The sequence below is a fragment of the Protopterus annectens genome, chromosome 1.part2, assembly GCF_019279795.1.
Source record: "Protopterus annectens isolate FY-2018-M chromosome 1.part2, PAN1.0, whole genome shotgun sequence".
Lineage (NCBI taxonomy): Eukaryota > Metazoa > Chordata > Ceratodontiformes > Protopteridae > Protopterus > Protopterus annectens.
Genome location: NC_056727.1, coordinates 740,471,345 through 740,482,324, shown reverse-complemented (window position 1 = coordinate 740,482,324; position 10,980 = coordinate 740,471,345). Strand labels below are relative to the sequence as shown.

At 37.0% G+C, this 10,980-nt stretch overlaps 1 long non-coding RNA gene across 1 annotated transcript in view; it reads right to left on the bottom strand.

Annotated features, from left to right (window-relative positions):
- LOC122791104 overlaps window positions 1-10,047 on the bottom strand; it is a 401,574-nt gene extending 391,527 nt beyond the window's left edge. The window contains exon 1 of the long non-coding RNA XR_006363084.1: window positions 9,884-10,047. This is a non-coding gene — a long non-coding RNA (uncharacterized LOC122791104). The remainder of the gene's footprint in view (window positions 1-9,883) is intronic.
- Window positions 10,048-10,980: the final 933 nt, after the last annotated feature.

Below are 10,980 nucleotides of genomic sequence, written 5' to 3'. Positions count from 1 at the left end.
TATGGCAACATGATTGCACAAGTACCCCCCTGCAGCCCTCAACTATCATCGGACTCCACCTCTGCAAAAAAGAATGCCTAAAGGATTTAGAACTACCCAATACTTGTAGTATCACAAACCCCCCTTACATATTTTTGAGATATAGCTTGATATGACTAAGCTTGACAAAGCAGCTTTACAGAGTATATGAAACCTTGGGACTAAATTCCTTGGAAGGTATTACACAGTCTTCTAAAATTAAACACGCCTTGCAAAAAGTGGAAAGGTCCTCTGTCTGACACTTAGAAATATTTAGTGTGTCATTATTCATATTTCTTCCAGCCAAACTGTTCACTGCAAAATGGGCTCATATGTGACTATTTATTACTGATAAGTCTCTGACTGTTCCAACAGCATGCAGCTTCTAAACACTGTTGCAAATCTACAGTCAATATCCTTGATAACAGGAGAGTTGAATGAAGATTGGGGGGACTAAAAACATGGAAGCACAAACAGACCTTTTAATAAATCTGTCAGCTCACACCTTTTTCTTCCAGATCAACCCATTTTGGGGCCAACAGCCAACCTGGACTAGCAGACTATCTAGGAAAAAAACTATCCCCACCACCAGTCAAGCCTCCAAAGTTCAGTAATTAGTGCAAGGTAACCTTTTTTTCCTCGGTCAAGAAACCAAAGATACCAGGCTCTTTCACAGCATAATCATTTATTTAAACATTTATTTATACCCTGAGCATAACAAGGTTCCATTCCACGTAAGCCACTGCAAAGTTAGTCTAACTGTAACACAGGAAATGAATACTTCCTCAACATCCTCTTCTTACTATACAGGGTAGTATGAACAGGAGGAGCCCATAAGGTGAAATACTCCATGGTTAATCATGGAAGTCAAAGTATATACCAGAAGAAATAACACCCGGGATAAAACAAACAATCCAAAATCCAGGATAGGACACTAGACTTGCCACTGTTTCCAGAGCACTGGGTTTACTACTGTTGCTTGCAAGTGACTGAAAAAAAAAAACAACAAAAAAAAAAAAACAAAAAAAAAATCAAATGTCCCTTACAGAAAATTAGGTAATCTTAACTGTTGATGAACCCAAAGTGGTTTGGACAGAAAATCAACAGTCTGGCTGTAAGGCATAAAGTTGACATCCAGGTCAGTAGACAAATCTTAAAATATTGCTATACCAGAGGCAAGATAAACTTTCTATCCTCTTCAGCAAAATCCAGAAAATCAGAACCCTATATACTCCCTGAAAAGAACATTTTAAATAGCAAAGTCAACACAGAAAACTCCATTATGTAATCTTAAAAAGAGGTTTATAAGTTGTATTAAACCATACTCAGTCACTGCAAACCTAAACCAAATGAAATTCAATCTAAATCCATAAAAGCTTGCAACACATGTATCAGCTTGTTTCTGGTAACATGGACTTTTCCCTGGCCTGTGGAAAGCATCTTGTTATTCCCATTTCAAATCAGGCTCCGAGAAATGTGGTGTATTCCTGTCATCCCATAAGACAAAGCAGTTTTCAGGCAATTGCAGGACTATATGCAATGTCACAAGATGTCGCTGAAACATGATCATGGCTTTTCATAAGGTAAGCAAATACATCATTATTTTATTTATTTATGATGACAACACAGCACATTACATTGGAGAACTAAACACATGCAAATACATTTAAGACAATTATGTGCAATGCTGATAATGCAGCATATAATATTGGACTCCTAAACACATGCGAATAGATCATGGACAATTATATACACAATTAAGGAATACAGTCATTTTCAGAGTGCTGACAATACAGTATATTACATTGTAATAATAAATCCATATAAAGAAAGCAGCAATGGCAGAGATACATAAAGCAGTGCAATTTTCAGAAGGTTGAAAAATATTTCATGATACTCTGAGGATATAGTAAAAAAAAAACAAGAACTGTTGCAGGTTAGTTGCAAGTAGATATATTAGACTAAAAGTTATAAGACCTATATAGGATTGGGTGGGGTAGACTCTTTCAAACATCTAAAATCAAGGATACAGGTCAGCTCACAGGTGTTGTCTGTTTGAACCTTTCTAAAGCATTTGTCACAGTGCCACACTAAGGTTTTCTCCAGCAATAAGACAATTATAATAGAACCAGCACCATTTTTCATGTGGTCCACAAGCTACCACAGTAGCTCCTTACAAGGCAAAGGAGAGGCATACAGTATCAAGACCACAATCAAACACAACCAAAATTCCACAAGTCTGTTCTGGGATCATCCTTTTTCACTGTATTTACTAACTTCCATATTCTTCCCTATCTATACACGCTCATGTTTTTTATGGGAACAACACGGCTATATGGCACAGTGATGTATGTTCTGCCTCAATAAGTGAGCACCAGACATCTAATATGTCGTCAACAGTACAATGGTTGAGATTTGAAGAGTTATTTTAGAGCTACACAGTTAAAACTAAAATATTAAGTTACAAACACACAGTTATAATTTCAGAGTGGAACACACTGATTATGAAGAAGGGTGAAGTTCGAGAAATAAGGACAGAGTGGGATTTTGCATGCAGATCCTTAAAGGAGAACAACCATACTGAAAATTATACTCATAAATGCAGCAGAAAGTATAAGAACTAAGCCAACACGACAATGGAAAAAGGAGATTTTTTGACCATAGGGATGGCTGCAAGTAGGGGTACAGAACCAGGAGAGTTCTGGAAATTGCTGGAGAAAACTGTCAAAGGAACCAAAGCATTAAAAGCAAATAACTAGAGAGGGAAAGATAAGTGTTGGATGAGGCCCAAGATGATGTTTGAAATTCAGGCTAGATAGTGCCTTCCCTACCAGGGATTGATAGTGTATAGGCAAAGAGAAAGGGGTAGGGGAATCTTAAATGAAAGCACTGGTAGAGTTTTTTGTTGAATCCATATTTGGTATAATTAGTAGAGCACATAAAATATTGCATGATAACTGTAAGAATCAGGAGGTGGTTAGAAAAGATTGGGAACAGACCTCAAAAGCAATTTACAGGGCATGTTTATGGTGATTCAAGATTTTTGCTTGGAATTGTTTGCATAGGTATTTTTATACCCAAAGTAGACTTCAGAGATTTTTTATTCCTCAGGTAGGTGGATCGCAAATGTTACATGTGTGACTGGGAAGAAAGAGTTATCTTAGGAACTTATGTTTTGGAAGTGGCATGAGTTGGCAGATTTGAAAACTTGCAGAGTACTTCATCAGAAATATTGGCAAATGTCTGTAACTAAAAAGAAATTATTCTTTTGAGCTGGGAAACAGGATCTGAATTGCCTAAACATAGTAAGGCCTTGTTAATAAGTCTAAGTCTGTGTGCTTCCAAACAAAGCAAATACTAGAAAACGGAAATCAGAATCATGAGAAATGAGAACTTAAGGACAGATCTTTAGAAAGGGGAAGAAGCAAATTACATAGAAATCAATGGAAATTATTCTGACTGTATTGTTCAGACAATGTTAAGAAGGACTGAGGTTCAAGGGAAGGCAGGAATTGAGAATTATGCAATTTTGGTTTTATGACACTTGATAAAAAAAGAAAACGTGATGCACAATTTATGTAAATGGAAACAATGTTAATATTGTTTGCTTTCTTTTCTGTTACTGTATGTTTTCCTGTGTCAACTGACAATTTAATAGAGTTTTGCTGTATACATCCATAAACTAAAGTGATGTTAATTGATGTACAAAATAAGCTAACAGAAATCACCTCAGAGTGACTGGAAGAGTCGGTGTTCACAAGGAGGTGCAGCACAGGCAATAAATGCATTTCAAATCAAGATGCCTGATCAAATACATAATTAACAATCACAAATTGCATGAAGAAGTTTGTTCACAAAGTCAAATAACTGCCTGCTCAGCCATCTGCTACAGACCAACTAGCGCAGTCACCAATAAAGCAAAGAAATTGCTTGGCCAAGGTGTATTGTTGCCTACCATCTGATACGCATTTCCAGTTACTACTTCACCTAGCAAAAAGCAAAGTTTATCACAACATGCTAACAACTGTGCAGATTTGGTGCAAATTCACCAAGAAGGCTTCGCAGCAAAAAAGAAAGAGGTCAAAAGCCTCCTCAATAACCTTAGAATAAAATATACACTTTGCACACTACTCTATACAATTATGCAGATGCCCTAGTCTTGTTATTATCGTGACAATCCTCAGGAGCAGTCACTAATGAGCAACATGCCATTAAGAAACTTGCAAAAAACACACACCTATACAAAATAAAGTGAGCACATTCTATCATTGCCCTAAATGTAAGGGCAAAGCACATTCTTGCAGATCTAAAGTTGCCCAAAATTATGCAAAAAAAAAAAAAAAAAAAAAAAAAAAAAGGTAGACCCACAAGTATCTAATGCACCACTTTGTGGACAGGAAAAAAAATTAAACCTACCCCCCCCCCCAAAAAAATAAATGGGGAAGGTAAAATAAATAATCAAGCCATCTTATCCCAACAAAGTATTACCATTCTGCTACAGCACATTCTTGTTCAAACAATACACATTCCTATTAACAGCCTAGAAGCAAACAGCACATGAAAATAATTAAAATCATCGTAAAACACTATCTACCGAGATGAAAAAAACACCCCAGAAACAAACTCTGCTCAGTTTACCAAACTGCAGAGAGACAAAGCATTAACTTTGCCCCAGACAGCTAAGAGTTCGACAAGGAGCACAGATGTTGGAAGAATTGGGTGGGGTAGGTAGGTATGAGTGGCTGGTGTTAGCTTGCTCCTTCCTAGAGAGAGGTTCTGGTTGGCTAACAGTCACATGGAAGTGGAGGCTTGTAAGCAATGGTTACAGCCACAGACCAGGAAGGTTAGCTTGGTTCAGCTAAACTGGTGATAACAGCTTTCTGCTGCATGTACATGAAGCACAGATATGGCGGGGGAGGGCACAGCAGGGTCTTCTGCAGTGATGCAGGTACCAATATCAGTTACCAGGAAGAGAAGATTACAGAAATATGCAGAAAAAAAATCACAAACAGCTGCCCGAACAACTGTCTCTGCTATTGACTCTCGAGTCCCAAGGGAACAAATGGCTTACGAACAGATTGCATCCTCTAAGGAATGAATAGGCTAACAGATCACAATATGGGGTCATGGCAAGCCTGTGCAGAGACAAAAAAACAACTTGCAGTAATTACCAATAAAACACATTCTGAGGAGTTTTTCTTATACAAATTTTGTATATGCAAGTCAAAAGTTAAATTATCAATCACGATCACCTCTAATAGTTTGTGAAGAGAAGGGACTTCAATGGTCGTATTATGAGAGAGACTTTAATAAATTTATTTTTTTCATGAGAAAGGGATTTGGGGAAAAAGATAGTAGTTTGGTCTTTTTTGGGCTGAGCATGAGTTATGAGTTACAAAGCCATGTTTCAATGGCTGTTAGAGCTTCCAGAGTATTTTTTTGGAAGTGTACTATGTTGTTAGATGTGTAAATGAGAGTGGAATCATCTGTGTATTGTGTTAGGCTGGTTTGTTGTGTGGAAATACAGAGCAGTTGGTGAAAATGTTAAAGATGACAAAACCAAGGTTAGAGCCTTGTGGTACACCTGTGGTGACTGGGAAGTAAGAAGAGGTTGTGGAGTGCCATTTTACTGACTATGGGACATCTAGTGAGGATAAGTGAAGTAGGAGTTTGCTGTGACAAACTGTGACGAAAGCTTTAAAACAAGTCTAAAAATGAGGAAGAGACTAATCTGTCATTATCTCTGGTTGTATCTATATAGGCTAGAATGGCAGTACTAGTACTATGGGAAGGATGGAAGCATGTTGTGTAGCCGATAGGAGTTCTTCCTGCAGGAGATTGTATTCAAAAACAATTGCTAGACTATTACAAAATATACAATACTATACCAAAATCCTACAATGCTTAAAGAAATACACCAAACTAGTCATGCTTTTGCTCCACTTATGTTTTCCCTCACCTTTCAAAAACTACAAACACCCCCACCCCCCACCTAATATCTGTCCTACCACTAACCACAACTTTCCCCTCATCAAAAAAAAAATGTATGCCAAACAGTTGAAATGTCTATTATCTCTTTCCTGGATAGTGAACCTATGATTAATAACTATTTTTTTTTCTCTGTACTGTTTTACAGATCACAACTTTGTTACCTTAATTACCTTATCTTGTAAATTATCACTGTATAAATTAATACATAGAAGTGTCTATTAGCTCTTTTCTTCCTGAATGGTGTACCTGTGATTTACAATGGATTTTTTTTTCTCTGTACCGTTTTATAGATCACTCAACTTTACTACCTTATCTTGTAAATTATCACTAGATAAATTAATACATATGGAAGTACAGTAATCATACCATGTTTTATGTTTAGGTTAACTATAATGTCTCTGTATGCAGAGCTTTTCTCCCCGGGCCTCCGCTGAAAATGGGTGTCCACCCAGTTGGACTTTCCAGTACACAAATGTAAAATAAATAAATAAATAGTAAGTATTTTGGCAAGGGGAGAGTAGACTGATATAGGTCTAAAGTTAATGTCTACTGAACTTTCTCCTTTGTACACAGGGATAACATGCAACTTCTTCCAATTTATAAATGCTATTGGCTGATATTTTTAGGTACTCGCTTAAAAGATCATCAGCTGAAGAAGGGCACGGTTTAAGAGTTGTTCTATACAGAATGTGGGAATAGGTTTAAAAGTGAAAGTACTGTGGTGATATGCGGCTGTTGGGCAGGGAAGAGATTAGCTGTTGAATGCTCTACTATCTATAAAAAAACGAGCTGAACTCATCACTCGAAACTGCATATAATTATCTGGAGAGGAGTTTGGGTTGAATTTATGGCCGGAATGTAAGATTTCTTTAACAGATGTCCAAAATTTTTTAGGGTTGTGTTTAGTATTATTCTTAAAGTTATTATAATATAGTTTTTTGTCTTCATTTATTTGCTTTTTAGTACAATTGCGAAGCATTCTGAACTTTAAGATACTGAAGTGTTTATTTTTTCAGTTCTTTCTATGCTTTTTCTCTATCCTGTATTAGCATTTGACACTTTTTGGATAGTCAAATTGCATTATTTGTTTTCAGTCTCTTCCCTCTAGGAGGTGCAAGCCTATTTATGAAAGTTGTACTGAATTACAGTATCGTCTAAGGAGAGGCTTTTTAGGAAGTTCCAGTTAATAGATGATAGGGTAGCAATGAACATTTCTGGGTTAAACTTGGAACGGTTACATGTTGTTTTATAAACATGCTGTTTAACTGGATGTGTGATATGTCTACTCGTACAGACTGGGAGATGATCACTGACAACGTCTGACATTGTACCTGTGTTGCAGTATTTGCCGAGGTCCAATACTAGGATCCAGTCCAATATAGAATTTGTTGTCTTGCTATAATATGTGGGGTTATTAATTAGTGGTCTTAAACCATACAAAGTTCATGCTAGATATAGCGGAGTTCGAGTTTATGTCCAACTACGTGATATTCACATCCCCTAGTAATATTACTTATTGTGGAAATGTTATGAATATCCAATGTAGAAAAACTTCCAGTGTAGCTTGTATTGTCACCAGGAGGGATATAAAGGACAGTAATACATATTTGTTTAAAACTGTCTATTTTGAGGAAAGCAATAAAAAGTTCTGCTCAACTGAATTTTGGTGTAGGTTTGCTATAAGGGGAAATGTGGTAGTTACTGGGAAATATTAAAGTAATACCACCACAATTCCTCTTTATACGGTCATTATGGATTACATTATAGATTGAAGTTCTTCAGAGTCACTTATGCTGGGTTCAAGCCAAGTTTCAGTTACAGTGAGTTCAGCAGTTTTATTTCTTATACTTCTAACAATTATTGCAGAAAAATTAGTTCACTAGAGTTGGGAACTGGCTGTTAGGTTACAGAAGAGTGTGGAAGTGAATTGTCATTGTGTTTGTTGTGATAGGTGCAGCCAGGATTACGGTGTATATCTTCTCCTAGAAGGATTTTAGTATATTGGGGAATTACACATTCTTGTTTTTTGGAAAAGATTCTTGCAATTAATTTTGTTTTGATTTGAGGTGAAGCACAATTAAACAGCCTATTTTTAGCATAAAGGTGAGGGGCAATTAAATATGTTTTGTACAATGTGTGGAGAGTGTAAAGGAGTATGGATAGGTGGTTGGGACAGAGCTGGAGCTGGAGATTTTGCAAGACATTACTGAATGAGGGTGGTGGGATGAAACATGGCACAGTAAGAGGAGAAAAATAGAGGATATGCTGAAAAGTAGCATACTTAAGTACAAGTATTTCTATTTACACAAACTGATTACTGAGATGCACTCCATTTAGCTAACAAAGCAAGCCAAACAATCAACTTTATGGTGCATTTAATAAATAAGTAGTAATCTGTATACTGAGAGCCTGACATTCTGTTAAAAAAGACAGTTTTGTCACATAAACTGGACTTTGAGACACAAACATTTCCACATAAAATTATGAATAAATGCAGCTCTTGGCATTGTATGTCCTGTTGTTACTCCAACAAACTGCTGCATAACTTGCAACTGCACCTCATCCTGTGGAACCAACCATACTTCTCAACTTCTTAACCCACAAAATCTGGAAAAGGCCAGACATAATAGGGGGACACATTTTAAATACTGCTCTTATAAATGTAGAAAGTAGACAGAATAACAGCTTTGTTTCAACATGCATTTTTCTGAAGGATATGATGCCTGAAACTTAAATCCATGAGTCATTAATTTGTGACTTTCATCCCAATGATTTGTCAAAAAAAAAAAAAAAACACAACGTTTATGAGGAACAGACCAAAAATATGAAAAGAAAAAAAAAAAAACAAGAAGCAACACAATGAGCTCTGAAGAACACCCAAGACTGGCACAGCATCTAAGGCGAAAAATCCAAATAGGAGTAGGGTTTGACACAGGAACAACATAACAATATAACAGCAGCATATATTTCTACCTGAACAGCCCAGACTGGGAAATACCGCTCGTTCTGGTAACCAGACAAATCTGACCTGCCTTTACCCCAGAATGCCTTGTCCCGTCACAAAAGTAATAGGATAAGACTACATAACTCAACTCTCTCCGATTTTGCAAGGTGTCTCATAAGATATGTAACGTTCTGCCAAAATCTCGGAGGACTACTACAGCCAGCAAGTATGTCAATCAACTGAAGCGCAGACTTAATATTTTAGAAAATGCTACTCTTACTTTTCAATTAACTCTCCAAGTTAATGAAACTATTAAGCATCCTGACCCGTTTTTTCTCTCTCTCTCCTGCCAACAGGAAGAAAGCAATGGTCAAGACTGCACGTTTTCTTATTAGGGCGTGCATCTGATCACAATCTTATCACAGCCGCAAGACTTACAGAAAGTACTTCAAAGACGTACACCTGCTTTTTATTTTTCAGCATAGATACAAGGCATTTGTTATAGGGAGGAGACTATTTCTAATACCCAATCAGAGAGACAAAAACACAAACACAGCATGCACGAACCATGTAGCCTTTAGGGTAAACATTGCAAGTACAGTCAAACGTGGAAATATGCATTCACATAAGTGAAGTTTAGATTGTAAACAAGACAACACCTTACAACTGTCATCTCACTCTGCCAACTTTCTTCTACATCCATAACACCTTAAACTAGCAGTGCGGTTCGTTTACTACCACTCCTACATTTAACTATTGAGCAAACAAGCGTTACTGCATGTTCATAGCGTTTCAGAACAACTACCTGGCTAACTCTAGTCAAGAACGGGTGTAGCGCCTGTCAAACAGGTGATACTATCAAGCATGGCAAATAATCCAATCACTCAAAATGTGCAGACATTAACACTGCTCCACAGTTTATCTTATTACCTTAAACTTGGGGAGTAAAGTTGAACGTCACGTTCACTTAACGTTCAAAATTACTAGCTAGCTGTCATCAGCGACATACTATAAAATTGAATTAATAACCTTTCCTATTCACCCCAGCTTCCTGTGCGAGACTGAAATGATTTCAACTGCGGTGAGAACGTGCACGGTGTATGACGTGCGCGTCACCGAATAAGGAAGGGAAGTACCAACGTCAAGTATACGGTTTATTTTACCACGTGATAACTGTCATAACTTGTAAACAGTTGGAGAACCGCTTGCTGCAGTTATGAGCAGCCTGGCTCTCGAGAAATCAGGGACAAAATCTCAACCAAATCAGAGACAAGTCCAGAAATAATTAGGGACACTTTTAAAACAGTAGCGCCACTAACCTGAGGCATTGTCAGAATTAAAGAATGTGAATTACTATACTTTTTCCGAATCTGAAGTAAGAAAAATGTATACCTAATTATTATCATTTATTAAGTGTAATTTATCACATTTTCTCCAAAATCTCTATTTTTAGGAGAAATTAAGAGCGGTCGAGTTAAAATTTGAGTCAAAATCAGAGACATACCATAATATCAGGGGCAGTTGATAGGTGGGTGATTTTTTTATATTAGGATACACCATGGTGTGGAGCAGCAAGCCCCCCCCCCCCCCCATTGTAGTTATAATTAATAAATATTATTTTGTCGTGTTAAGTTGTTCTTAATAAGATGTGAGAGATTAAAAAGATAAATGGCTTAAAGGAACAGTCCCAGAGATATGTTATTTTGATACAGCCTTTGTTCACATTTCAGGTTTGCCTTTCTGAGCATGCTCACCTTTGGCTGAGGGGGTGGGGGAAGAGTGCCTGAAGGAAGTTTTTAAGGTTTTAGCCAAATTCCATTTCAGATTGCAATTGTACTGATAACAGGTCTCCCTGTGAGCGATTCATTAGTTTAAGCTGTGGATGTTACCCATTGAGAAAAGTAACCTTTCATGCATTTTATGACCTGGCTGCTGCTACTCTAGAAAGCACATCAGTAATGCAAGTATTTTAAAACATTAGCAAACAGAGTTTTTTTTTTGTTTCTTTCATTTCATATTTTATTATG